The sequence below is a fragment of the Cervus elaphus genome, chromosome 26 (assembly GCF_910594005.1).
Source record: "Cervus elaphus chromosome 26, mCerEla1.1, whole genome shotgun sequence".
Classification (NCBI taxonomy): Eukaryota; Metazoa; Chordata; class Mammalia; order Artiodactyla; family Cervidae; genus Cervus; species Cervus elaphus.
The window spans coordinates 43,115,495-43,142,003 of NC_057840.1; the positions used below are offsets into that span (position 1 = coordinate 43,115,495).

The following is a 26,509-nucleotide window of genomic DNA, read 5'->3' on the forward strand; positions in this document are numbered from 1 at the left end:
TGGAAGCCACTTCCTGGGCTATACTCTTCCCATTCAAAGACCAGAATGGTTCTCGATACTTCTAAGGGGACGACTAGCTCTGAGGCTGTACCAGTCTACCCGGGCGAGGGTTTCTGCAGGAGAAAAAAGAGAAGCAGACAGGAAAAGTTCTTCGGAGTTTTAGAAGGGGTTCCTTACCAACAGGTGATTAGGGGATGGAAGTCAGAGCCGGGCAGCGAGCTTAGGCTGTCTTCACTGTGCATCTTGGGGCTTCCCTGGTGGCTCAGATGGTAAAGAATCTGTCTGCAAAGCAGGAGACCCAGGTTCGATCCTCCCCTGGAGGAGGAAGTGGCAACTCACTCCAGTATCCTTACCTGGAGAATCCCATGGACAAAAGAGCCTGGCGGGTACAGTCCATGGGGTCACAAAGAGTCAGACACGACGAGTGACTTAACACTTCACTTTCATGGTGCATCTTAGGAACCCAGAGCAAGAATTCCATAAGAAAACAGAAACAGATTCACACACAGAGAAGGACCTTATGGTTGCCCAAGGGCAGGATGGACAAAGGGATAGTTAGGGAGTTTGGGGTGGACGTGTACACACGGCTATATTTAAAATGGATCAACAACAAGGACCTACTGTGTGGCAGAGAAAACTCTGGTCAGTGCTAAGTGGTGGGGAGGCGAGTCTGGGGGAGAACGGATGCATGTACATGCATGGCTGAGTCCCTTCGCTCTTCACCTGAAACTGTCACAACACTGTTGGCTAACCGGCTGTACCCCAATACAAAATAAAAAGCATAAAAAAATAAAGAGAATTCCACAGGAATAGAGAGGACGGCAAAGCCTCACGAGGCCCCTGAACCACTTTCTGCTAAGGGAGCGACCGCCCGGAACACAGGGACGCTGCAGGAGGCCCAGGACACAGCGGGGACTGAGGTCTGGAAACAGGGACGAGAGAATCCTTTCCAACCCAGAGGTATGTTCGGTATTTTTGGCAATCGTATATAAAAGCTCCAGTTGCAAATTCCCTAACTCCTCAAAGGACTGTTTGTGTGTTAGCTAAAACCAGACTTGAACTTCGCCTCTGCTTTTAGGCTCTGAGCTCCTCCAGTATCACAGACCAAATATATCATAAGTGAACTAGAAATAATTGCGACCCCATGGACTATACACTCCATGGAATTCTCCAGGCCAGAATACTGGAGTGGGTAGCCTTTCCCTTCTCCAGGGGATCTTCCCAACCCAGGGATTGAACCCGGGTCTCCCACACTGCAGGCGGATTCTTCACAAGCTGAGCCACAAGGGAAGCCCAGAAATAATTATGAACAATTACAAATGAATAACAGAAGATAATTATAAGATATTAACAGGAAGCCCCAGCAGTTACTACTTGTAAAAATTATTTCTGAAAAAATAAATTGGAACAGAAAGTCTTGGGAGGGTCAGGACAAACAATGAGGGAAGTATATTTAATGACAAAAAGGTTTTTACAATATACAAGGTCAGTTAAAACATGCACTCTGTGCCATAAATTGTAAAGCCAAACCCCCCAGTGCATCTCTGTGCTTCAGAAGTATAATAGTTGGTTGATAAGTCGAACATTTCTTTACTATCAGAAATATTTCAAATATACAAGACATTTTACCAAACTGATATTTAGCCACTTTTCCTTCACTTTTTTAGGAAATAAAAGACATAGATATTGAAGCCACCTCTGCCATTTGAGCTTGAAATGGGTGTTTCAGTCAATGTCCTTATTCTTTTACTGTATATGAATTACAGCATATAAATTTTGTGTTGTAAAGATGTATGGGATTCCCTTTCTATACTCAACACTTAAGTTTTTGAAATTTTATGCATCCAGTTTAGTCATTTTAATTGTGCAAGAGCATTCTTTTGTACAGCTACATGGAAAATTAATCTTCTACCATACAGATGGACACTGAGGCTCTTTCCAGTTTTTCTCGCTAATATAGATAGCACGTGAATGAGCACTGGAATTGGAACTGCTGCGTCATTCAGATGTGACTGACGTCCTTCAGCTTCACTGTATGTGTGTGTTAGTCATTCAGTCGTGTGTATTCTTTGCGACCCCATGGACTGTAGCCCGCCAGGCTCCTCTGTACATGGGATTCTCCAGGCAAGAATACTGGATTGGGTTGCCGTTCTCTTCTCCAGGGGATCTTCCCCACCCAGGGATTGAACCCAGGTTTCCTGCATTGCAGGCAGATTCTTTACCATCTGAGCCATAGGGAAGCCCCTCAGCTTCACTAGGTATTAACAAATATTAACAAATTTCTTTTCAAAACGGTTGGACAAATAACATTCTGGGAAGATGTTTGAGGTTAGAGAGAATGGGAAATAAGACTTCTGCTTTATGCCTTCCTGTATATTCCAACTATTCAACCAACAGGATTAACCACTTGGGTAATATATTCAAGTTTAAAAAAAAAAGCTCAAATTTTTACACTCCATTTTCAGATTACTTATGCATGTTAGCAAAAACTGCTTGATACGGCCCTCTGATATTGCTATCTGATTTATTAGTGTACCCATTTTACACATAAGGAAATGGAGGCTCAGGGGAGTTGTTTGATTTGTTTTGTTTGATCACTAAACAGCCCCATACCTTCTCTGAGCCTCAATTTCCTCTTTATCTTTTCCACCAGCTTACCCCACAAACCTACTGAGAGTGGAAAATAAGACTGCTGACTTAAAATACCAAAAAATTTTAAAGTGATTTATAAATATATATAATCCACAGGTTATTTTTTCACATTTATGTTTTTTACATCTCTGTCCCTCTTCTGTATGTAGTAAGAAATAACTAAGTATCGCGGAACATGGGGAAAGTGCCTTCTTACAAAACCTCGGGTACCATTTTAACTGGCCCTTCCCAAGGAAAGAAGTATGCAATAGCCAGTGGTTTACTGCTTGGAGACAAACTCCCTCATCCTCGGTCTAAGCTTTATTATAACAGGAACTTAATTCTGAAAGATGAGTGAGTACTGGCTCAAATGACAGAACAGAAAATGGATTCAGAACTAAAGGCAAGTGCTTTCTGGTCTCAGACAACACTCTGCAGACAGCTTCCTAGTTTCTAAGAAAGCAAACCCTGGCAGAGCAGAGAACTAGTGCTCTACACCGGGACTCAGAGAGCTAGTGCCCGAGACCTGTAAGGAAAAGGCAGAAACCGCCGTACACACACAGCGAACCATTTGCACCGTCAGGGCAGCACAGAGCCAGCTGTCCGGCGCAGCAATTCCATCTCCCAAAATACCCCACGCAATCGCCAGGACGTGAGCGGAGCCCTTCGCACAGTCACTTCTTCATTCCTTTCCTGTGGCATCTCACAGATCAAGTTTTCCTGTAGTAATTCCACGGTAACAATTTGATGTGGATCTGAATACCAAAGGGACTGGGATTCGAAAATCTGAGACATCTATGCAAAGTAGTATGCTTCCATAGCTTCAGAGAAAACTTGAAGTGAAGGAAAATCACCCAGCTCTACTTCCTCAGTTGTTAAACAGATCTGCCATATGACCCAGAAATTCCACTCGTAGGTAAAAGCAAGCCATCAAACCAGGGTCTCCTGCATTGCAGGCAGATTCTTACCAGCTGAGCCACCAGGAAAGGCCAATGAAAATGTTAAGTCCCCACAAAACCCTGCACACAAATGGTCATAGCAACATTACTTATAATAGTTAAAAGATGGAAAAAACCTGCAGTGACCATCAACTGACACACAGATAAACAAGAGATAGACCCCTGGCTATCTCCACAATGGAATACTGTTGTTGTTGAGTCACTAAGCCGAGTCCACTCTTCTGCGACCCCACAGACTGTAGCCCGCCAGGCTCCTCTATCCGTGGGATTCTCCAGGCAAGAATGCTAGAGTGGCTTGCCATTTCCTCCTCCAGGGGATCTTCTCAACCCAGGGATCGAACCTGTGTCTCCTGCATTGGTATCTGGACTCTTTACCACTGAGCCACCTGGGAAGTCCACAGTATTATTCAGCTCCAGAAAAAAGAGTAACTATTGATACAGGCTACAACACGGATGAACTTCAAAACCATTATACTAAATGAAAGAGAAGGCCTTACACATTGTATGATTTTGTTTATATGAAATGTCCAGAAAAGGCAAATTTATAGAGACAAAAAAATGATTGTCCAGGGCTGGAGGGCAGAGGGGGCATAGGGAACGCCCATGACAAAGGGTTTCTTTTTGAGATGATGAAAATGTTCTAAAAGTAAATAGTGGTGGGGGCTTCACAACTCTGAGCATCTTACAATATATTACAAGCCACTGAATCATACACTTAAAATGGATAACTTTTATGGCATGTGAATGATACCTTAGCGTTGTTTAAAAACACAAGACAAACTCCTGGCCCTACAGAAGACAACACCTAAGCGCAGTCAGCTTTCAGTCCCCGTGCGATGTACCCACGCAAGTCGCGGCACTGTTTGAACGAAGGACCAAATGGGGCCGGGGGAAGGTCTAGTCTTCAGGAAAAAGGCACTCTCCCCTCAGCCGGGATAGATGGCCAGACGTCGGGGCCCAGGTCGGCTGATGTGACGTTGGCGCCAGTCTGAGCACTGTTGGGGTGTAAAGGGGGTCCTACACTGGCGTGATCTCTGTGAGCCTGGGCCACAAGTGAGGGAGGTGGGACCTCACCTCGGATCCCGAGTGCAGTCTGTGGGAAATACTGGAAGCTGTTTATCACCCCAGCATGGTCCAGGAACCTCAAAGAGCAGAAGGAATGCACTCCCAGACACACACAGTCAACGATCGCCGCAATCGAGGCTTTGGCTTCAGAGCCAGAGGAAATCTGAAGTAGAACAAAGGTGTTTCCCCCTTCAGGCAGGGCTGCTCTGAATACCTGAGGCTGAAGGTTCTGCCTCTACGCATTACTACCAACGCTGCCCACTCAAGGTGGGCTCAACTGAGAGTCCTGCTAGGGCTCAGCTGTGTCCGACTCTCTACAACCCCATGGACTGTAGCCCCCCAGGCTCCTCTGCCCATGGAATTCTCCAGGCAAGAATACTGGAGGGGGTTGCCATTTCCTTCTCCAGGAGATCGTCCCGACCCAGGGATCCAATCAGTTGTCTCCTGCATTGGCAGGCAGATTCTTTACCATGGAGCCCACCAGGGAAGCCTACACTCAAGTCGGGAGTAGACGATACATGCTCTAGCAGACTCATTGCGATGAAATTCAGATGAAATTTCAGGGTTCCGATATGCAGAAGAAATGCCACCAGAGCCATAAATCATCTGCCCTGCAATGCCAACCAGAGGCTTCCCTGCTGGCTCAGATGGTGAAGAATCTGCCCGCAATGTGGCAGATCCGGTTTGATCCCTGGGTCAGGAAGATCCCCTGGAGAAGAGAATGGCAACCCACTCCAGTATTCTTTCCTGGAGAATTCCACAGACAGAGGAGCCTCGAGGGCTACAGTCCATGGGGTCGCAAAGAGTCAGACAAGACAGAGCAACTAACACTTTCTACACTTTCTCAACTTTTAGGTTGTGATTGTTTTTTAAGTCAACACTTCTAAGCCCTTGCTAAGGGAATTTGTATATCCCACCACCCCCTGCCCTGTCACCCAATGGAAAATGGAACTTATTTCTAACTCCTGCTTTGGATCAGGAATAAAAATAGCAAACTTAAATTTAGATGAAAGCTGAAAACCATCCAAATGTCCATTACCAGGTGGACAAGTGAACAATTCCAGGTGAGTGAATGAACAAGACACGGTTTATCCGTACAACAGAACACAGATCAGCGAAACAGAAGAGTCTGCCCCAGACCAGTGACACGTGGGGACAGACCTCAAAGCACTAAGCCTTGGGGATGGCAGCCACTCCCCACGAAGTGTCCCCATCTCTTAGCCCCTTTCTCAGAGGGTGCCTCTCACTCCAAGAACAAATATTTACTGAGGTACCATCCTCCGGGAGTGGAGATACGAAATAGCCTTTCATTGCCAACATCATTGCCAACATCATCGTCATCATCACCATCATCATGATGATCCACTTGTAAAGTGGAGACACGAAATAGGAACTTTCTAGGCTGTGGGGAAAAAAGCAACAGGAAAATTTAAATTGTAAGGTGGAAGGGCAGCAGCTACTCTCCTGGAAAGCAAAGTGTGTCTTCAGGATAAAAAGCCAGATGAGGGTACCCGGTGCCTGGGGCAGGGGCGGGGTGGGGAGGCTGGGGCAGGACAGCCTTTGCACAGAAGGGCACACTTCAGTGAGGGTCTGCCATACCCAGCTCCTGGAACTTTCTGGACCGAGTTCCCATTCATGCTTCGGAGTCCCTGCACCTTCCATCCCATCTGCTTGATGCCCTCCCCTCCCGTCCCCTCCCATGGCTGACTGGACAAGTGTGTGTGCATCCTTCAAAATCTGCCCTAGCCCGTACCATCTTGCTTCTCTCACACAAGTGGTTAGATGCATCCAACCGTCCCTTCTACACTCACTGCTAGGTTCACCAGTAGAGAACTTAAAACCATGGTGCGCTAGTGAGTACTTAATGGCCTGGCTTAACAAAGTGAAAGACTCAGCACAGTACCAAGGCCACTATGTAACATCAGTAAACGACGCTTCCCTCCTGGTGTGTCTGCCTCCCCACAAGCCTGAATTCCTTAGGCACTAAAGCAACTCTCATTTGGTACCCACAGAGTCTGGCAGAGACCCGGCCATGACAGGGGCTTAATAAATATTCCTAACATGAACAACTTGCATGGTCAGTCACACCCAGCACACTGCTGAATAAAAATGCCTGGCTCAGGGCGTATTCGTGACCTGACTACAGCGGTCAGGGGACTACAGCTGCTGTCCTGCACCCAGATCATCATCAGCAAAGCAAGCAGACAGGTGGAATAGTTTACTTTCCCTAAATCCAGCTAATAATGTAACAGGACCAAGCTATATTTGATGTGGGAAAACTCAGTAATTTAACTCCACCTCTTCTAGAAATATATGTTGGTCAGAGATAACAGAAACTTCTAGACTCTTTCTACCATAACTTTCCACCAAACCATTAAAGTAAAATCCAAGAATGTCAGAAAAAAACAAAACAAAATCAGAGATAAGGAGGTTCTCTGTCATTGGTTCTATCTTCTTTACATCCTTTGTCTATAATTGTGAAGGAGGCTGGTAGCTTCATATTGCCCTTTGATAACAGGTGACCCTGAACATACTGACTATCCGAGGGGCTCCATAGTATAAAGGTAGCAATCTTCACACCTGAGCAGGGGTTCACGAGTCAAGAACTGGTGTGCCTCCACAGGCTATTCAATCCTGGGCAAATTACTTAGCCCCAGTGTCTTCACTTGTAAAGTGGAGACAAGTAATATTTCCTACCTCATGGTAGGAAAATTAGCTGTTTCTAGAACCCTGACTGGTATATGGTAATCTTAAAGATAGCTACTATTGTCATCACCACTATCATCATCACCACCATCACCATATCATCATCACCATCATCAACATCACCATCATCATCAACAATAATATCATCATCGCCACCATCATCATCCCCATCACCGTCATCACCATCACTGGCACCATCAGTATCACCACCATTGCCATCACCATCACCAGCATCATCACCATCATCTTCATTGCTATCATCATCACCATCACCAGCATCATCACTATCATTGTCAACATCACCATCCTCATCACCACCATCACCATCACCACCACCACCATCATCAGCATCATCACCATCATCATCACCATCACCATCATCATCATTGCTATCATCATCACCATCACTGTCATCATCACCAGCACCGTCACTGTCATCATCACCATCATTGTCAACATCACCATCATCATCACCGCCATCACCACCATCACCATCATCAGCATCATCACCATCATCATCATTGCTATCATCATCACCATCAGCATCACTGTCATCATCACGATCACCATCACTGGCATCATCACCATCATTGTCAACATCACCATATCATCATCACCATCATCACCACTGTCACCTCATCACCATCATTGGGACCATCAGTATCATCACCATTGTCATCACCACCATCATCACCATCATCACCACTGTCACCGTCATCACCATCACCATCACTGGGACCATCAGTGTCATCACCATTGTCATCACCATCATCAGCATCATCACCATCATCACCATCACTGGCATCATCACCATCATTGTCAACATCACCATCTTCATCACCACCATCACCATCATCAGCATCATCGTCACCATTATCACCATCACAATCACCATCATCACCATCACCATCACTGGCATCATCACCATCATCGTCGGCATCATTATCATCATCACCATCAACGTCACCATCACCACCGTCATCACCACTGTCACCGTCATCACCATCACTGGCACCATCAGTATCACCACCATTGTCATCACCATCATCAGCATCATCAGCACTGCTATCATCACCATCACCATCACCATCCCCGGCATCATCACCATCATCGTCGGCATCACTATCATCATCACCGTCAACGTCACCATCACCACCGTCACTGCCATCATCACTATTACTGTCATCGTCATTGTAACCATGGCCTGTGCCCAGGCTCTGGCTTCCTTTCTGCCCCATCACTTTCCTGCTAGTCACCCTTCTCTCATCAGTGGCCCAGTTCTCCCCAGGTATTTCTAGAAACATCTAGAAAACTTAAAAACAAAAGCGAGGAACCAGAAGGTTGATCATCTGATCCACGTGGGCTGATTCTAACAGACAGGCGAGGTTGAGCCCACAGCGGAGACTCTGCCGCTAAGATCTGAATTTGCAGCCCTTTCCCCATCCATAGCTGGTCCCCTGACTCTGCATCGAAGCCCCAGTGTCTGTGCAGGTCACCAAGGCCTCTGCCAGCAGCTCCACTTCAGCTCACTCCTCCTGCCTTTGATTAAACCCCCTCCTCCTCCTGTCTTAATGTCAAAATCTCCACTTCATGCTTGGAAGACCTGCTCAGAGGGCCACTTCAGGAAGGAGGCCCAGGCCAGGAGCAGGCCACTGTGACCCCCCCCCCCACTCCCACCCCACACAACAATCCCCTCCCTTACCTGGGTCAGCCAGAGACCTGTTCTCAATGAAAGAACTTTCTGGAAAGCTAAGATGTATAACCAAAATTGCCAAAAGATAGAACTGACAGAGTTTGATCCCTACGTCAGGAAGATCCCTTGGAGGAGGGCACAGCCACCCACTCCAGTATTCTTGTCCGGAGAATCCAATGGACAGAGGAGCCTGGCGGGCTATGGTCCACGGGGTCACAAAGAGTCAGACACAACTGAAGCAACTTAGCGTGCACGCGTGACAGGGCTTTTGTTTTGGTGACAGTCTTTCAGGGTCACCAGGACCCTCCAGCCTTCATAAATGAAATACATGGGGGACAGCACAGACCACGTATGCTGTTCATCAGTGAGTCTCAACCAGTAATCATCTTTTTAGTTCATTCTTTTCTTTCTCTACCTTGCTACCGATAGTTGGTTTTCCATCATTTACCCAGGAAAACAGATAACTAAGCTTGTTAAGCCAGTCATTTCAGCATTTTCGTGTTAAGTAGATTCCGAGTAAAATCAGATTAAGCCTAATGAAGTGCACAGGCTTTTGACAACAACGTTTCTCACTCTGTACTTTAAATCTAGAGCTGCTTTCCTCGTGGTTGAGTCTGTCCCCAACTGGATATGTGCTCCTCTCTTAAATGGAATGTAATTCAGCAGACCTGTCGGTTTAATTTGAATTAGATAAACTCCCTGTGCTCAGAAAGTTGCTTTTCTCCACATTGCCCCCAGAATGCCAATCCCATCATCTGTGTCACACGAACACTCCAGTAGATGATAGTACTTCTAAGTCAAAGACCCTGTGTGTGTGTGTATGTGTGTGTGTGTGTGTGTGTGTGTGTGTGTGTGTGTGTGTGAGTCAATCAGTCGTGTCTGACTCTTTGCAACCCCATGAACTGTAGCCTACCAGGCTCCTCTGTCCAGGGAATTCTCCAGGCTAGAATACTGCAGTCAGTTGCCATTCTCTTCTCCAGGGGATCTTCCTGACCCAGGGATTGAACCCAGGTCTCCCGCATTGCAGGCAGATTTTTACTGTCTAAGCCACTCGGGAAGCCCAAAGCACCTTGATAAATTGACAGCATCATTTCTATTTCCAAATGATTACTATGAAATGTTGGGTGAAGTGACACTTCATATCTGTGCTTAATAACCTGGTTTTAAAGAGGGCATGGTGGGACTTCCCTGGCGGTCCAGTAGCTAAGACTCCCACACTCTCAGTGCAGGGGGCCCAGGTTCCAACCCTGGTCAGGGAACTAGATTCCGAAGGCCACAACTAACAGTGCACATGCCTCAACTCTTTGGCACAGCCAAATAAATATTTTAAAAAATGAAAAAGTAAAAAGGGTACACACACACACACATATAAAAGAAGTCCACCCTTCTTCCTTATTATTCTCTAATATATTTTTAAAAACACTTTAAGCCTAGGCAAAAAGTCCATTCATAGCTGCTTAGATTTTTCTCCTCCAATGTCTTCCTGTAAAGGGGAAAAAAGAGTTCTCTACTGGGGGTGGTAAGGTACTGGGTTCTTTCCATGTCTTACAATGAGCTCTACCCAGGGTTCTCATTTCACACAGCAGGTTTGGGTGAGGTTATTCTCCAATCTCCCTGGAGACTATGAGACCATTTGAGTGGCAGGTACCTTTATGACAGCTAAAGAGTCGGACACGACTGAGCGACTGAACTGAACTGCTAGTATCTGAAATGGCAAATTTCACCTGCCCAACTGCTCTGTTCAGATTTTAAAAGATAATCCTGTGAAAAAAGGCTTGATGAGAACAGGAGGATAGCTTGTTATGTGTGTGTGTGTGTTCCGTCGTGTCTGACTCTTGGTGGCGCTATGAACAGCCGCCCTCCAGGTTCCTCCGCCCATGGCATTTCCCAGACAAGAATACTAGAGCAGGTTGCCACTTCCTTCTCCAGGAGATCTTCCCGATCCAGGATTGAACCCATGTCTCCTGCATCTCCCACGATGGCTGGCAGATTCTTTACCACTGCGTCACCTGGGAAGACCCATAACTTACTATAATACCGCAAAATGGTGGTAAGGTAACAGATAGCAGCCAGCAGTAAGAGTTGATTCTTTATTCAAGAGATAGTCGAGGTATTGGGAGAAGAAGAGAGATCAGAAAGAAAAAAGTAGGGCCGGGCTCCTCCAGAGAAGAGATTACTCCAGTAACAAGGGAGGGAGGAGCCACAGGGTGATCAGAGACAAAGGCAAAGACCAAAGCACCCTTCCGTCAGTCCGCCTGTCTGCAGCAGACAGACGCAGAGGAGAAACAGTCAGGAGGGGAAGTTCTCGGGCATGACTCAGGCCGGCCACATCCCACCCCGTCCCCAAGACTCAGCACTGGGGGTGGGAGGTGGGGTGGGCAAAAGCCTGTGCCTTCCTACTGCCACCTGATCCAGCTCAGCTTGCTTCTCAAAAATGTCTACAAGGCTTCCCTGGTGGTGCAGTGGATAAGAGTCCGCCTGCCAATGCAGGGGACACAAGTTCAATCCCTAGTCCGGGAAGATCCCACATGCCACGGGGCAACTAAGCCTGTGCTCCATGACTACTGATGCCCGTGCGCCTAGAGCCTATGCTCTCAACAACAGAAGCCAGCGCAGGGAGAAGCCCAAGCACCGCAATGAAGAGAAACCCCCGATCACCTCATCTAGAGAAGCTAGAAGACCCAGAGCAGCCATCAGCACTCAGTTCAGTCGCTCAGTCGTGCCCGACTCTTTGCGACCCCATGGACGGCAGCACGCCAGGCCTCCCTGTCCATCACCAACTCCCGGAGCCTACTCAAACTCATATCCATCGAGTCGGTGATGCCATCCAACCATCTCATCCTCTGTCGTCCCCTTCTCCTCCTGCCTTCAATCCTTCCAGCATCAGGGTCTTTGCAAATAAGTCAGTTCTTCACATCAGGTGGCCAAAGGATTGGAGTTTCAGCTTCAGCATCAGTCCTCCCAATGAATATTCAGGACTGATTTCCTTTAGGGTGGACTGGTTGGAAACACAAAAATAACAACCAAAAAAAACACCCCACCTCTATCTTCTTTACAAAAAACAAAAATATGTCCACAGAAATACTCCCTTCAGCAGAGGAAACTAACTCTGAAGGGTCTGCAGCGATGGCCTAACGCCATCCAAACAACCTGACCTGAAAAGTCTTCGTTTTGTCTTTAAGTTCATGTAAATTTTGTGTTGGATCATGGCACATCCATGTTTGTTTCCTTTCTTAAAGTTCCGTTCCCTGGGACCTTCTGGGAAGGCGGATGCTTGAGTGAGTTGAGCTGAGTTTGCCCGGCAGCTGGCACAGGACGCAGATGGGCAGGATGTGGCGGCTGAAGGATCCGCATCTACCCTGGATGCCTCCAGGACGAGACCAGGAAATGGGAGCCCGGGGTGTGCCAGCCCACTTTCCAGTGCCAGGGCAGAGCACAGACCCAGGCAGCCCCTTGGTTTCAAGGAGCCCAGGGTCCCACAGAGAGTAAGCAGGTGGCTGCGGCTGGGGCCAGGCCTGGGCTCCGTGACCCAGCCCTGCCCCCCACTTATGCCATGCCACCCCCCATGATGCTAAAGAGCCCCCAGGACCCAGCAGAGAGCACCTAGAGAAGGGGGCAGACGGTTTCCTGACTCTCACTAATGAAACGTTCCTGGAGTCTTTGACAAGGGCAGGACACCTTGACTGCCAGGATAATCCTGTCCCTGCCCAGAGGCAGGCAGGGTTAGGTCACGTGGTTATTAGGGAAAAAATTAGGCTATTAGGAAAAATTAGGACAGGCTCAAGGTCTGTCCAGCACCCACAGGACACAGCGAACTCCTCGCCTTGCAAAGCACACGTTCGAGAAGGTCCATCTCCTTTGGGGAGTCAGCCAGAGGGAAACTTTTGAAACTAGACTGTCCTAAAAGACAAATCACAGTTCAGCCTTTTCAGAAGACAGAAGGAGTGGGAGAAAGGGGGAAGGAAGTGCCAACCTGGTTAAAATTGGAACCAATATAAATAATTAAAATAATCAGGCACATCTGAAATATCTCTGTGCTCCCGGCTCTGCTTCCCCTAAAGATTAGCCCTCTTATGCCTCTAGAAATGTTTCCCTTAAACGTTAACCCTCTTATTCCTCTAGAAATGGAGGTCAGATGAGGATCTCAGTGACCTGAAATTATACTGTCTTCATCATATTGTCTGATCTTCAGTAACTTCTTAAATTTCCTCATGATTTGGGAGGTGAAGAGGAATCTCTGCACATCGTGAAGCTATGAAAACCCTTTCCCCACAAAAGAAGATCCAGGAAAGTTGGGGGGAAAGCATCCATTACCCAGGTAAACGCGATGCTTTTATAATTATTTGTAGATCAAAAGTCACAGTGTTTGCTCTACCAACAGGGATTCCTGGTTCTGTGACTCAAGGAAGCGAGTTAACCAATCTGTGCCTCTGTTTCAAGTTGGACCAGAGAACCATGAGACCGGATGAGGATGAAATGGGTTCAGGCGGGCGGAGCACACAGCACTCAGCCAAGGACCTCGGTATTATTAAGGTGCATAAATGACTACATTACAAGACATAATAGAAAAGGCCTTTGAGAAGAGCATTACAGGAAAGGTTTCCTACTGCGTTTACTAGCATCAAAGAGGCCCTCGTGGAGCCCTATACCCAGGTCACAGGGGTGGAGCCCTATATCAAGATCAGAGGATAAAACTCTCTGGAATTGACCAAGCCCCACAGCAACAGCTCTCTGCACAACCCTTTGCAAAATCCTGGGGCTCCGTGTCCCACCAGTCAGAGCCCAGCTCCTTCTGTATCCTCCGCCCAGGCCTGGCCTCCACCTCGGGCCTGAGCAGGCCCTCCCTGCCTCCTCCTGCCCAGATCAGTTCACAGGGGTCCGAAGAACGTGGCGACCCCACCTCACAGTCCGCACCCTAGCCCACCCAGAGCGCTCCTCTCATGACGGATCACTTCTGATTCACATCCTGTCTCCTGCAAGTGGAGCACCCCAGCACTAGCACCCTACTCCCCAGACCTGATAGCAGGGTTCTAATGAAGGAGGAAACAGACAGCTGGGCTCCATCTAAGGCCAGGCTGCGAACATTCGGCTACACACATGGCCACCCTCCCAATGCACTCTGAACTTTGAGCCCGCTGTCTATAGAAATGGCACACCAAAGGAAAACCAGACCCCCTGGATAAAAGAACCTCAGGACTAGTACTTGGACTCTCCATGGCCTAAAAGAATATGCTAATTATCTCTGTAACAAAACAAAGTTGTCAATTCCATTGTTTATTGGGATATGACCACAGGCCTATTGATAAATGTCCACTGTTTAACTATCTAGGCTTATGACACATGAATCATGGGTTAACTTTGATCGAATCTCTCTTTTACCTTGTCCAGACTAGTTTCAAGGAATTTGGGGAGGTGGGTTTGAGCAAGTACACTTAGGGTATATAAGGTTTTCACAAAAACTGGTCGGGGCCCTTGGCTAAGAGGAGACTCTGCCTTGGGCCCGCCGGTGTAATAAACTGCACTCCACTATCTGCATTGTCCTTCTGAGTGGGTTTGTTTCCCAGGACACGTGGCTACAACACTAGACTTCAGCAGGAAGCATTCCTGAGGCACCAGGCTAGGTGGGGCAGGGTGGGCTGGTCAGGGGCTCCCTGTCCCGTGTTCCCACAGGTCTCTGCACCCTCCTGCCAGCGGGTTAACAACGATCCACTTCACTTTCTGTCTTGTCCTCCAGGCAGTGACCCTGTCTGGTGCCTCTGGGCACCCGCAGCGCCCCGCCCACATCAGGCTGGACACGTGGGTTCAGCAACGCTGTAGGACGATTCTGGAGTTGTCTGGGGTGCGGGAGTAAGACTCCCCCCCACCATCCCAACAACTCCCGTCCATCTTTCTGGTCCCGAAAGGGAAGAGGGAGAGGGGCAGACACAAGGGACAAGGCAGCAACTGGACAAATCTCGTGGGCCCCAGGCGTGGGGCTGGGAGCGGGCCTTACCTGAAGCGGGGCAGGTCTGGGAACAGCAGGGACGGTGGTCTCCAATCCAGGGGGCGGCGCGGGAGACCAGAGACTAGAGACTAGAAGAGAGGGAGGGATTTGAAGCACCCACGTTACTGAGGGTGCTCAGAGAGCAGGGATCACCAGAGAGGTCAGGGCATGGAGCATCTGGAGGCCCAGGAAATGGGGTAAAAGGGCAGATCCCAGCAGAGGTGAGCTCACTTATGCTGAGCAGCTCAAAATTCTTTCTACAGATATGTTAATCTGTCCCACCCAGAGTTCAGGCCACCTGACCAGGGGTGAGTGTTAGTCACTCAAATCACTATTTGCAAGCCCATGGACTGTAGCCCACCAGGCTCCTCTGTCCGTGGGACTTCCCAGGAAAGAAGACTGGAGTAGGTTGCCACTTCCTTCTCTAGGGGATCTTCCTGAGACAGGAACTGAACCTAGGTCTCCTGTATTGCAGGCAGATTCTTTATCTTCTGTACCACCAGGGAAGCCCGAGGGTCTCCCTACACAGAGTTCTGAGAAGTGCTATTGGCCCACCCAGCCCCGCCCAGCTGCCTCCCAGCAACCTGGGGTTAAAAGGTGACTCTGCTGTGGTGTGTCAGAGAAAAGAGACTAAACCCGGAATACTTCCAGTTACACGGCTGCCTTTTACTTGGCATGCATGCATGCTCAGTCATGTCTGACTCTTGCGACCCTTGGACTATAGCCTGCCAGGCTCCTCTGCCATGGGATTCTCCCAGCAAGAATACTGGAGCAGGTTGCCATTTCTTCCTCCAGGGGATCTTCCCAACCGAGGGGTCAAACCCATATCTCTTGCATTGGCAGGCGAATTCTTTACCACTGAGCCACCAGGGAAGACTTTCACTTATTCTATTATTATTTTCCAGTTGGTATCTGTTAATTTCAGTAAATGAATTGCACCTTTGTTTGGACTCATCTTGGTAAACCTGGGAAGTACAGGTTACCCCAGAGGGACAAGAATGCTTGGATCGGGAAGTCAACCATGTGGGTCAGACGTGGGAATTTCCTAAAGCAGTGGTTCTTAACTGCAGGTGGCTTCACCCTTCCAGGGGACAGCTGGCAAAGTCTGGGGCATTTCCAGCTGTCACAACTGGGGAAGGGGCAGCAGCTAGCGGGTGGAGGCCAGGAACGCTGCTGAACATCCTACAAAGCACAGGCTGCCCCAAAACGTCAATAGTGCTGAGATGAAGTGTGTGTCTTTGTTGCTAAGTCATGTCCAACTCTTTGCGACCCCATGGACTGCAGCAGGCCAGGCCTCCCTGTCCTTCACTCTCTCCCAGAATTTGCTCAAACTCATGTCCATTGAGTCAGTGACTTTCCCCTCTTTTTGCTGACATGAAGAACTCAATCTGGAAGGACCTGGCTGGAAGGCATCCGATTAGGCAAGTCTGATCCCAGGTCTCTTGTGCCCACCTCTTTTTCTAGGCTACGGCATCCACTCAGTCTGTGCTAGAAATTTTGATGAGAAGTCCCCAGTGCGGTCATAAGGCTAAAACTGCTCCCGAAGGCAGGGAGCTAGGTATGAGCAGAGAAACAGGGGCGGGGGCCAGGTGGCAGGAAATCACACATCTTGTAAACAGCGGCGGTCCATAAGCAGACAGAGGAAAGCAGAAACCTTCAGACTGATAAGAAACCACACATTTTCGGTGATAAGGGCCCCAGTAGCAGGCAAAGAAAGTGGGGGGAGAGGCAAGAATATTTTGAGTCCAAAAACTTTTTGCTCAGTGTGGTATTATAGTAAGACGAGCCTTCAGATGAGAAGAACGCATCGAACTCCAACGACATTTCTATCACACGGGAACAAAATCCCTCCTCCCCTCAGGAAAGTGGAGCTGGGATGAAAAAGCAGGCAAGTCGGCCCCTAAACTCCTTCCCCAGTGACTTCCACCCCTTCGTGTGAACACCCCCCATAACCTGCTTCCCAAAGATGCCTGCTTCCCTTCCTCACCGTTAGCTCTCAGAGGGAGAGCGGATCCTTGCTAAAATAAACTCTCCCTTTCCTCTCTTAACCTCCCTGCTTTGCTTCTGAATTCTTTCCCAACAAAGAAAGAGCCTCAAATTCACTGGCAACAGAACTGCAAGGAATTGCCTCTAACATAACAGCATCTGAAAAGAGTGACTGCTAGGAAGCAGTAACGGGATTAAGGAAGGAGGTTGGGATAACAGAGCAAGAGATTCCAGAGATGGGCCTCAAAGAGTGATAACATTTGGGAAGGCAGCTGCTCACCATACCTCCTTTCAACTTACTCTTCCCCACAGCAGAAGAGAGAGGTTGTTTTCGTTCTCAACCTCAACCATGAGGAGATGCTCTCAGTTATTCACCATCGAGAATAATGCCAGGGGGCTCAAACCAGCGCTCCATGACAATCTAGTCAATCAAGTGTCCGACTCTGCGACCCCACGGACTACAGCACGCCAGGCCTCCCTGTCCATCACCATCTCCCGAAGTTTGCTCAAACTCATGTCTATTGAGTCCGTGATGCCATCCAACCATCTCATCCTCTGTTGCCCCCCTTCTCCTCCTGCCTTCAATCTTTCCCAGCATCAGTCTTTCCCATCAGTCTTTCCAATAAGAGAGAGAGGAGGGGAGGAATGAGCAGGTGCCCAGTAGGAGGTTTCAGATGTTGCTTTTGATGGTGTGTGGACAGCTTCTGCATCCTGGGAGGAAGCGCTAGGAAAGGACAGACTCTTTAAAATTTCATCAGCCCGGGTTAACCTCTGCCCACAGAGAGGTGACAGCCAGGAGGGAGACGGAAAAAAGACCAACCTTCACTCAATTCATTTCTCTCATTCACTTGTCAAAGTTTGTCCAAGGTAAGCGCTGGCGGTATCTTTGCAGATAATTCTCTGCCTTTAGACTCGCTCATAGATTGATTCGTTGACAATCAACAACAGATAGGCTGACTCCATCTACCCACAGCCTTGGGAGTCACCGAGAGCAAGCATAGCAGGTATCCTAAGAGCAACTTTGTGGCAAAGTTCAATCCTTGATTAAAAATTGGTTCTGATAGTATCTTCAGGGTTTTTCTATGTGTAATATCATGTCACCTGCAATGAGAGATTTACTTCTTCTTTTCCAATCTGGATTCCTGTTATTTCTTTCTCTTCTCTGATTGCCATACCTATGACTTCCAGAATTACATTGAGTAATAGTGGCAAAAGTGGGCACCCTTGTCTTGTTCCTCATCTTAGAGGAGATGCTCTCAGTTATTTACCATTGAGAATAATGCCAGAGAGCTCAAACCAGCGCTCTGACAATCTAGAGGGGTGGAACGGGGTGGGCGGTGGGAGGGAGGTTCAGGAGGGGGAGACATATGTACACCTACGGCTGATTCACGTTGATGTGTGGCAGAAACCAACACTATATTGTAAAGCAAATATCCTCCAACTAAAAATGAGTAAATTAAAAAAAATAATGTTTATACTTCCCTGGTGGTCCAGCGGTTCAGACTCCCCTCTCCCAATGCAGGGGCCCGGGTTCAATCCCTGGTCAGGGAACTAAAACCCATACGCTGCAATAAAAAGATTCTGCTTGCCACAGCTAAATAAATAAATTTAAAATAAAAATAATGTTTAAGTTGACTATATGTTGAGTTCAGTTCAGTCACTCAGTCGTGCATAAAATTTTTTTAATTGGTTCTGAGCACAGTTCATATTTAATCTAAAGTATGAACTACACTGTCACTCAGATATTTTAACCATAGGGCCTGTTCCCTTCCTCCACTGTACCACCTCTGTGGCTAAACCACAACAAAACAAAGTTCCCTCAGTCAGTCAGTTCAGTCACTCAGTTTTGTCTGACTCTTTGCGACCCCATGGACTGCAGCAAGCCAGGCTTCCGTGTCCATCACCAACTCCCAGACCTTGCTCAAACTCATGTCCATCGAGTCGGTGATGCCATCCAACCATCTCATCCTCTGTCATCCCCTTCTCCTCCTGCCTTCAATCTTTCCCAGTATCAGGGTCATTTCCAATGAGTCGGCTCTTCGCATCAGGTGGCCAAAGTATTGGAGTTTCAGTTTCAGCATCAGTGCTTCCAATGAATATTCAGGACTGATTTCCTTTAGGATGGACTGGTTTGATCTCCTTGCAGTCCAAGGGACTCTCAAGAGTCTTCTCCAACACCACAGTTCAGAAGCATCAATTCTTTGGTGCTCACCTTTCTTTGGAGAAGGAAATGGCAACCCACTCCAGTATTCTTGCCTGGAAAATCCCATGGATGGAGGAACCTGGTAGGCTACAGTCCATGGGGTCACAATGAGTCGGACACGACTGAGTGACTTCACTTCACTTTCTTTATGGTCCAACTCTCACATCCATACATGACTACTGGAAAAACCATAGCTTTGACTAGATAGACGTTTGTTGGCAAAGTAATGTCTCTACTTTTTAATATACTCTCTAGGTTGGTCATAGCTTTTCTTCCAAGAAGCAAGCATCTTTTTAATGGCTGCATTAATTTAATGGCTGCAGTCACCATCTGCAGTGATTTTGGAGCCCAAGAATATAAAGTCTGTCACTTTTTCCATTATTTCCTCATCTATTTGCCATGATGGGACCGGATGCTATGATCTTAGTTTTTCGAATCTTGAGTTTTAAGCCAGTTTTTCACTCTCCTCTTTCACTTTCATCAAGAGGCTCTTAGCTCCTCTTGGCTTTCTGCCATAAGGGTGGTGTCATCTGTGTATCTGAGCTTATTGATATTTCTACCTGAAATCTTGATTACAGCTTGAGCTTCATCCAGTCTGGCATTTCACATGATGTACTCTGCATATAAGCTAAAAAGCAGGGTGACAATATACAGTCTTGACGTACTCCTTTCCCAATTTGGAACCAGTCCATTGTTCCAGGTTAAAGTGTCTGCCTCCAACACAGGAGACCCGGGTTCGATCCCTGGGTCAGGAAGATCCCCTGGAGAAGGAAATGGCAACCCACTTCAGTATTCTGGCCTGGAGAAATCCCATGGATGGAGAAGACTGGTAGGCTACAGTCCACGGGGTCGCACAGAGTCAGATATGACTGAGCGACTTCAGTTTCCATTGTTCCATGTCCAGTTCTAACAGTTGCTTCTTGACCTGCATACAGATTTCTCAGAAGCAGGTAAGGTGGTCTGGTATTCCCATCTCTTACAGAATTTTCCACAGTTTATAGTGATCCACACAGTCAAAGCCTTTATCATAGTCAATAAAGCAGAAGCAGATTTTTTTTTTCTGGAACTCTCTTGCTTTTTTGATGATCCAATGGATGTTGGCAATTTGATCTCTGGTTCCTCTGCCTTTTCTAAATCCAGCTTGAACATCTGGAAGTTCTCAGTTCAGGTACTGTTGAAACCTCGCTTGAAGAAATTTGAGCTATTGTGAACTACTATAAGGCAATTATCCTTCAATTAAAAATGAATAAATTTTTTTTGCTATTGGGTGAGATGAGTGCAATTGTGCAACAGTTTGAACATTCTTTGGCATTGGCTTTCTTTGAGATTGGAATGAAAACTGACCTTTCCAGTCCTGTGGCCACTGCTGAGTTTTCCAAATTTGCTGGTATATTGAGTGCAGCACTTTCACAGCGTCATCTTTTAGGACTTGAAATAGTTCAACTGGAATTCCATCACCTCCACTAACTTTGTTCGTGGTATGCTTCCTAAGGCCCACTTGACTTCACATTCCAGGATGTCTGGCTCTAGGTGAGTGATCACACCATCATGATTATCTGGGTTGTGAAGATCTTTTTTGTACAGTTCTTCTGTGTATTCTTGCCTCCTCTTCTTAATCTCTTCTGCTTCTGTTAGGTCCATACCATTTCTGTCCTTTATTGTGCCCATCTTTGCATGAAATGTTCCCTTGGTAGCTCCAATTTTCTTGAAGAGATCTCTAGTCTTTCCCATTCTATTGTTTTCCTCTATTTCTTTGCATTGGTCACTGAGGAAGGTTTTCTTATCTCTCCTTGCTATTCTTTGGAACTCTGTATTCAGATGGGTATAGCTTTCCTCTCCTCCTTTAACCACCTCTGTGGCTAAACCACAACAAAAGAACAAAGCTCCCTGAAAACTATTAAAGTAGCTTGTCTTAGAAGTACTGCTGTAAGTTCCCTCCTGCCTCAAGTTCTAAAATACTATTCTCTCTTCTAGAATTTCTGAAGCTCCTAAAACCTAGGATGAAAGTCCTGCAAGGGAAGGTCCACATGTAGAGAGCTGCTGAGAACTGCAGAAACACTGTGTGTCTACATCCCAGGCACGGCTGGCCCTGCGCACAGATGCAAGACCGTGATGCCATTGAAATGGGGGATTGGTGGCAGGGAGCATGACCATAATCTTGAGTCCAATCTCAGTTCTGTTTCGGTTACTTATTATGATGTTAGGTGAGTAACATACTCGCTCTAATCTTTACTTTCTATAAAACAGAGAGTGGTAAGAGTTTTGACCTGCTCTGTCTGTTACGAGGACAAAGGGAATGAAGAAGTGTGAGGTCTGTTTAACTGACCAGCCCCCGCGGTGCCCTCAGCCAGGTGGGCTGCTATAATTCTCACATGTACCCTACAGTTTGGCCAGTCACCTCAGCATCTCTGATCGCTTCTGTAGGTTACCCTTCATCCCCCAGACTAAGGAATAATCTCCTGCAGGAAATTCAGTGTCAGGAAGTGTCCTTCCTACTGCAAAGGTCACAATGTGCCTCTGCTCTTGTAGGATCCCACATAGAAATGACCACGAAACAGCCATTCCGTGTAAGACCCAAGGTCAGAGGGGAGAGACCAGTGTCCACCAGTTATCTGGAACAAGTTCCTGCTAAAGGGAGAAGCTGACCTCATCTGCAATCAGAATAACAAAGAAGGGGAATCTGCTAAGTGTTTGCTCTGAAGGTCAGGCGGGCACCCGAGGGGGGGCGGGTTCCGGATGAACTTTGTTAGGTTGCCCATATAATTTCCTGCTGAAGGTAGAAATTACGAGGGGCCAAGCAATCCTGCTCAGAGGAGCTCCATGACAGCAGGAAATACAAACAGGAAGCGCTGCAACAAGGTTAAATACTTATTTAACATAATTTATCAGGGATATTTGGATTTAAGGTGTTGAAACCTGCTTGCTTTTGTAGAATGAGACACAAGCTTGCAATGCCTTATGGGAAATCTAATGACCGGGGGATTATCTAGGAAAGCAATGTGCATATAATTTCAATGCCACTGGGAGCTTGTCCTTTAAAATGTTCTATTTTGAGTCCATCTGGAGGGAGCCGGAGTCCCACGGAAGTCTACAAGGAACTCACTCTGAGGGAACTTTGAGAGATGATCTCACTCAGCCTGTGCTTTTCAGAAAGAGAATTTATAAGCCTGTTGTACATGGTGTCTCTGTGTCTGCAGGGTCAAAACCTCACTTCTTCCGTTTAGCTAGCCAACAAATGTTTACTGACATCAGACATATGCCCAACCAGTGAGGAAGACACAAGAAAAGTATAAGATGAACAGTCAACTGCTAAGCACTCTACCTCTCTGCCCAGAACAATCTACTTATAGAGCTGTCCAAATGAAAGAAGCATCTGGTGCCATCAGCCAATAAAAGCTTAAATCAAAAACAATACCCCCTGTATGTATCAGTTTAGTTGCTCAGTCCTGTTCAACTCTGTGTGACCCCATGGACTGTAGCACACGACATCACCAACTCCCAGAGCTTGCTCAAACTCATGTCCATCAAGTTGGTGATGCCATCCAACCTTCTCATCGTCTGTAGTCCCCTTCTCCTCCTGCCTTCAATCTTTCCCAGTCCCTGTCCCTATATGTATGTGTGTATGTATACATGTGAAGTGAAAGTTGCTTAGTCTTGTCCAACTCTGAGACCCCATGGTCTATACAGCCCATGGGATTCTCCAGGCCAGAATACTGGAGTGGGTAGCCTTCTCCAGGGGATCTTCCCAACCCAGAGACTGAACCCAGGTCTCCCACATTGCAGGTGGATTCTTTACCAACTGAACTATCAGGGAAGAAAAATGGAATATTACTCAGCCATTCAAAAGAATGAAATGTTGCCACTTGCAGCAACATGACAGACCTAGACATTATCAAACCAAGTGAAGTAAATCAGGTGGAGAAAGACAAATATTATATGACATCACTTACATCTGGAATCTAAAAAATAAATAATACAAATCAATTTATTTACAAAACCGAAATAAGACTCGCAGGCATAGAAAAGAAACTTATAGCTACCAAAAGGGAAAGGGGAAGAGGAGGGATAAACTAGGAACATGAGATTCATAGATATACTTACTCTCCATAAAATAGACAAAGAGTAAGGATTTGCTATATAGCCTGTGGATTTGTTTTCAATAATTTACAACAATCAGTAATGGAAAAGAATCTGAAGTTGTACACCTGAAACTAACACTATATTGTAAGTCAACTATGGTTTAATAATAATAGTAACGCCAATACTCCCTGGGGTAAGGGACTGTTTCTCCATCTTTCCCCCTGCTAGTTTCTGAGCTTCTTCAAGAAAGAAGTAGTTGCCTATTTATTGCCACATCCATAAAATACAGTGTCTGACACATGATACCAATATCATTTTTGAGTGAATGAATAAATGGATGGATGATATATGAATGAATGAGTGATGACCGAAAGGTAGAACCAAAGGTTAAAGGAAGAAGGAAAGCAAATGAGATTGGAGGAACAAAAACAAACACAAGTAGAAAATCTTTGTGGAAAAGTCTTAAAAAATAAAGGAAAACAGGTTAGACAGACTGCTCTATCATACCTTTCACCAAAAATTGCTCTTAAGGTATTCAGGCACTCAAAGAAAACGGAGATCAGCCAGCCACCATCTCGGGCTCCAAAATCACTGTGGACAGTGACTGCAACCACGAAATTAAAAGACGCTTACTCTTTAGAAGGAAAGTTATGACCAACCTAGACAGCATATTAAAAAGCAGAGACATGACTTTGCAACAAAGGTCTGTCTAGTCAAAGCTATGGTTTTTCTAGTAGTCATGTATGGATGTGAGAGTTGGACTATAAATAAAGCTGAGTGCCGAAGAACTGATGCTTTTGAACTGTGGTGTTGGAGAAGGCTCTTGAGAGTCCCTGGGATTGCAAGCAGATCCAACCAGTCCATCCTAAAGGAGATCAGTCCTGGGTGTTCATTGGAAGGACTGATGTTGAAGCTGAAACTCCAAAATTTTGGCCACCTGATGCGAAGAGCCGACTCATTAGAAAAGACCCTGATGCTAGAAAAGGTTGAGGGCAGGAGGAGAAGGGGACGACAGAGGGTGAGATGGTTGGATGGCATCACCAACTCAATGGACATGAGTTTGAGCAAACTCTGGGAAATAGTGAAAGACAGGCAAGTCTGGCGTGCTGCAGTCTGTGGAGATGCAAAGAGTCTGATACAGTGTCTGAACAACAAGCTATTTACACATGATAAATGCACATAAATACTGTGAAAACAGCAAGTTCATGATTTAAGCTTCCTCTTTCCCACCAGCTTAGCAGTGATCCTCCTTGGTTCCTACATGAAGCCAAATGTCCAAGTTACAAAGCTTTACAAACGGATTCTGCCCTGGGACGAAGATTCTTGAGTTAGAGTTGCTCAAACTCTATGGGATGTAGATGGTTTTTAAGCCAGGCTTGACTACATTTGAACATTGAGGTGTCCAAAACCATTCAGAACTATGAATACAGTGTTTTCCCACACCCATGAGACCTTTTTTTAGAATACAGCAGACTGAACAAAATATAGTAAGTCTGCCCAATGCTCATTTGAGCGCCCCACAATTGAAAGCAACAGCAATGGTTAGCATTATTAGAATGATGTTGTGGGTGTGTGGGGGCTTACTTTCCCAAATTTCTTACTTCTTTTAAGTCTGATTTAAGTCTAACCTTCACATCTTGGAGTTTCAACTCAAAAATAACTGGATTAGGAAGGATTCTTCATTCTATTTACAGGGACTCAGATGGTAAAGAATCTACTTGCAATGCAGAAGACCCAGGTTCAATCTCTTGGCCAGGAAGATCCCCTGGAGAAGGGAATGGCTACCCACTCCAGGATTCTTGCCTGGAGAATTCCATGGACAGAGGAGTCTGGCAGGTTATAGTCCATAGTGTTGCAAAGAGTTGGAGACAACTGAGTGACTAACACTTTTTCACTTCTTCTACCAGTCTTGTTCTGAGTTAAACAAAATCCTGTCCCTGAATTACTACCAGTTCTCTCCACACGGCCCATTTCCAGACTAAAGATGGACTTCTCCCTGCTTCGGACAAGAACCTTGACCAAGGAACCCTATTGCCCACCACCCATCCTTGTTACCTGGGACACCTTTGCCTCTTCCGCTAGAATCATCTGTCTCCTCTCCTTCAAACCTTCAATGTCAACATCCTCATAATATTCTTCCCAGACTTATTGCATCTCACTTCTTTCTTGCCCTGCCTCCTCCTCTCCAGCTGTGTGCCCACATACGCAGGTTGTCACCAGTTTGGCAAATTTTAAACCTGAGACCACAGACCACCACTTCTATTTTCTTCACAAACTTAGAAGTGGTGGTTTGTGGACCATGCAATCCCAACAATGGTGAATGAATAACTCCAGCTTCACCAGTTCATCGCCTCCATCCAGCCTTTCAGGCGACCCAGAATTTGCTTTGCATCGATAGCTCCATTGACCTTCCCCAGGTCAAGAGTGTTTGCTCCATGGACCCACTGATCCTTCACTGACCCTACCCAGGTCAAAAGAGTGTTAATCAAGTTTTTAACTTCTACTCAGTCCAGTTACAGGACAGTGATTTCTTTCTCTCTCTTTTTTTTTTTTTTTTTTTGCCTGAAATTACAAACAATTCTTGCTACTTTTCCTTTGAACCCCATCCTACAAGGCTTTTTGCTGTGAAACTCCTACATTTGGATGCTCAGGAGCGCCCACATCACACCTGACTTACACACTGTCCATCTATTCTGCAGGCTCATGTGGTCCATCTGATGTGGTCAATCTATATCTGAGATCCGTGAGGACCATCTTCAGGCTGGTAAACAGTAGCCTAACCTGACTGCTTCCCACACTCTTTGCAAACCTACACGCCAACTATTTATACATATTAGCTTGGGCTTTTCAAAATGATCATCTTATTTTTTGATGACACTTTTGTGTGCTTTATGCCTTTAAACCAGCTCTTTATTTGGTTCTGCTAGTTTTGTGTCATCCTATTTTTCAGATAACTTTTGTATCTGTAATACTTAAGAGCTCTTGCCCTATGTTTTGTAGGTCATAGAAAAGAGCATGTTGTGAAAGGATCTTGGCAAGCAGAACCTCATTAAACCACCCCTTCCTCCTGCTTCCCCTGGGAGGGGAGGGGGTACTGGGAGGTTTCCAAGTGATGCTTTCGGCTTTCTAGCGGGAAGGCATTGTGAGGGCTAAGCCACTTTCACAAATCTTTATCCAAAACAACAGATAATTTTAAGACTCAA

The 26,509-nt window shown here is 46.5% G+C and overlaps 1 protein-coding gene and 1 long non-coding RNA gene across 6 annotated transcripts in view; both read right to left on the minus strand.

Moving 5' to 3' along the window:
• AGPAT4 (1-acylglycerol-3-phosphate O-acyltransferase 4) overlaps positions 1-26,509 on the minus strand; it is a 126,536-nt gene that overhangs the window by 97,723 nt on the left and 2,304 nt on the right. The window contains exon 2 of one of the 5 annotated variants that reach the window (XM_043888478.1): positions 15,047-15,126. The exons of the other annotated variants lie outside the window; for them this stretch is intronic. The gene's annotated coding sequence lies outside the window, so the exon portion shown is untranslated. The remainder of the gene's footprint in view (positions 1-15,046; positions 15,127-26,509) is intronic. 5 annotated transcript variants of the gene reach the window in all.
• LOC122684392 lies at positions 14,492-25,102 on the minus strand. The gene is made up of 3 exons (XR_006338022.1): positions 25,092-25,102; positions 22,326-22,328; positions 14,492-14,635 (listed from the first exon to the last, which is right to left on the minus strand). It is a non-coding gene; the product is annotated as an uncharacterized LOC122684392 (long non-coding RNA).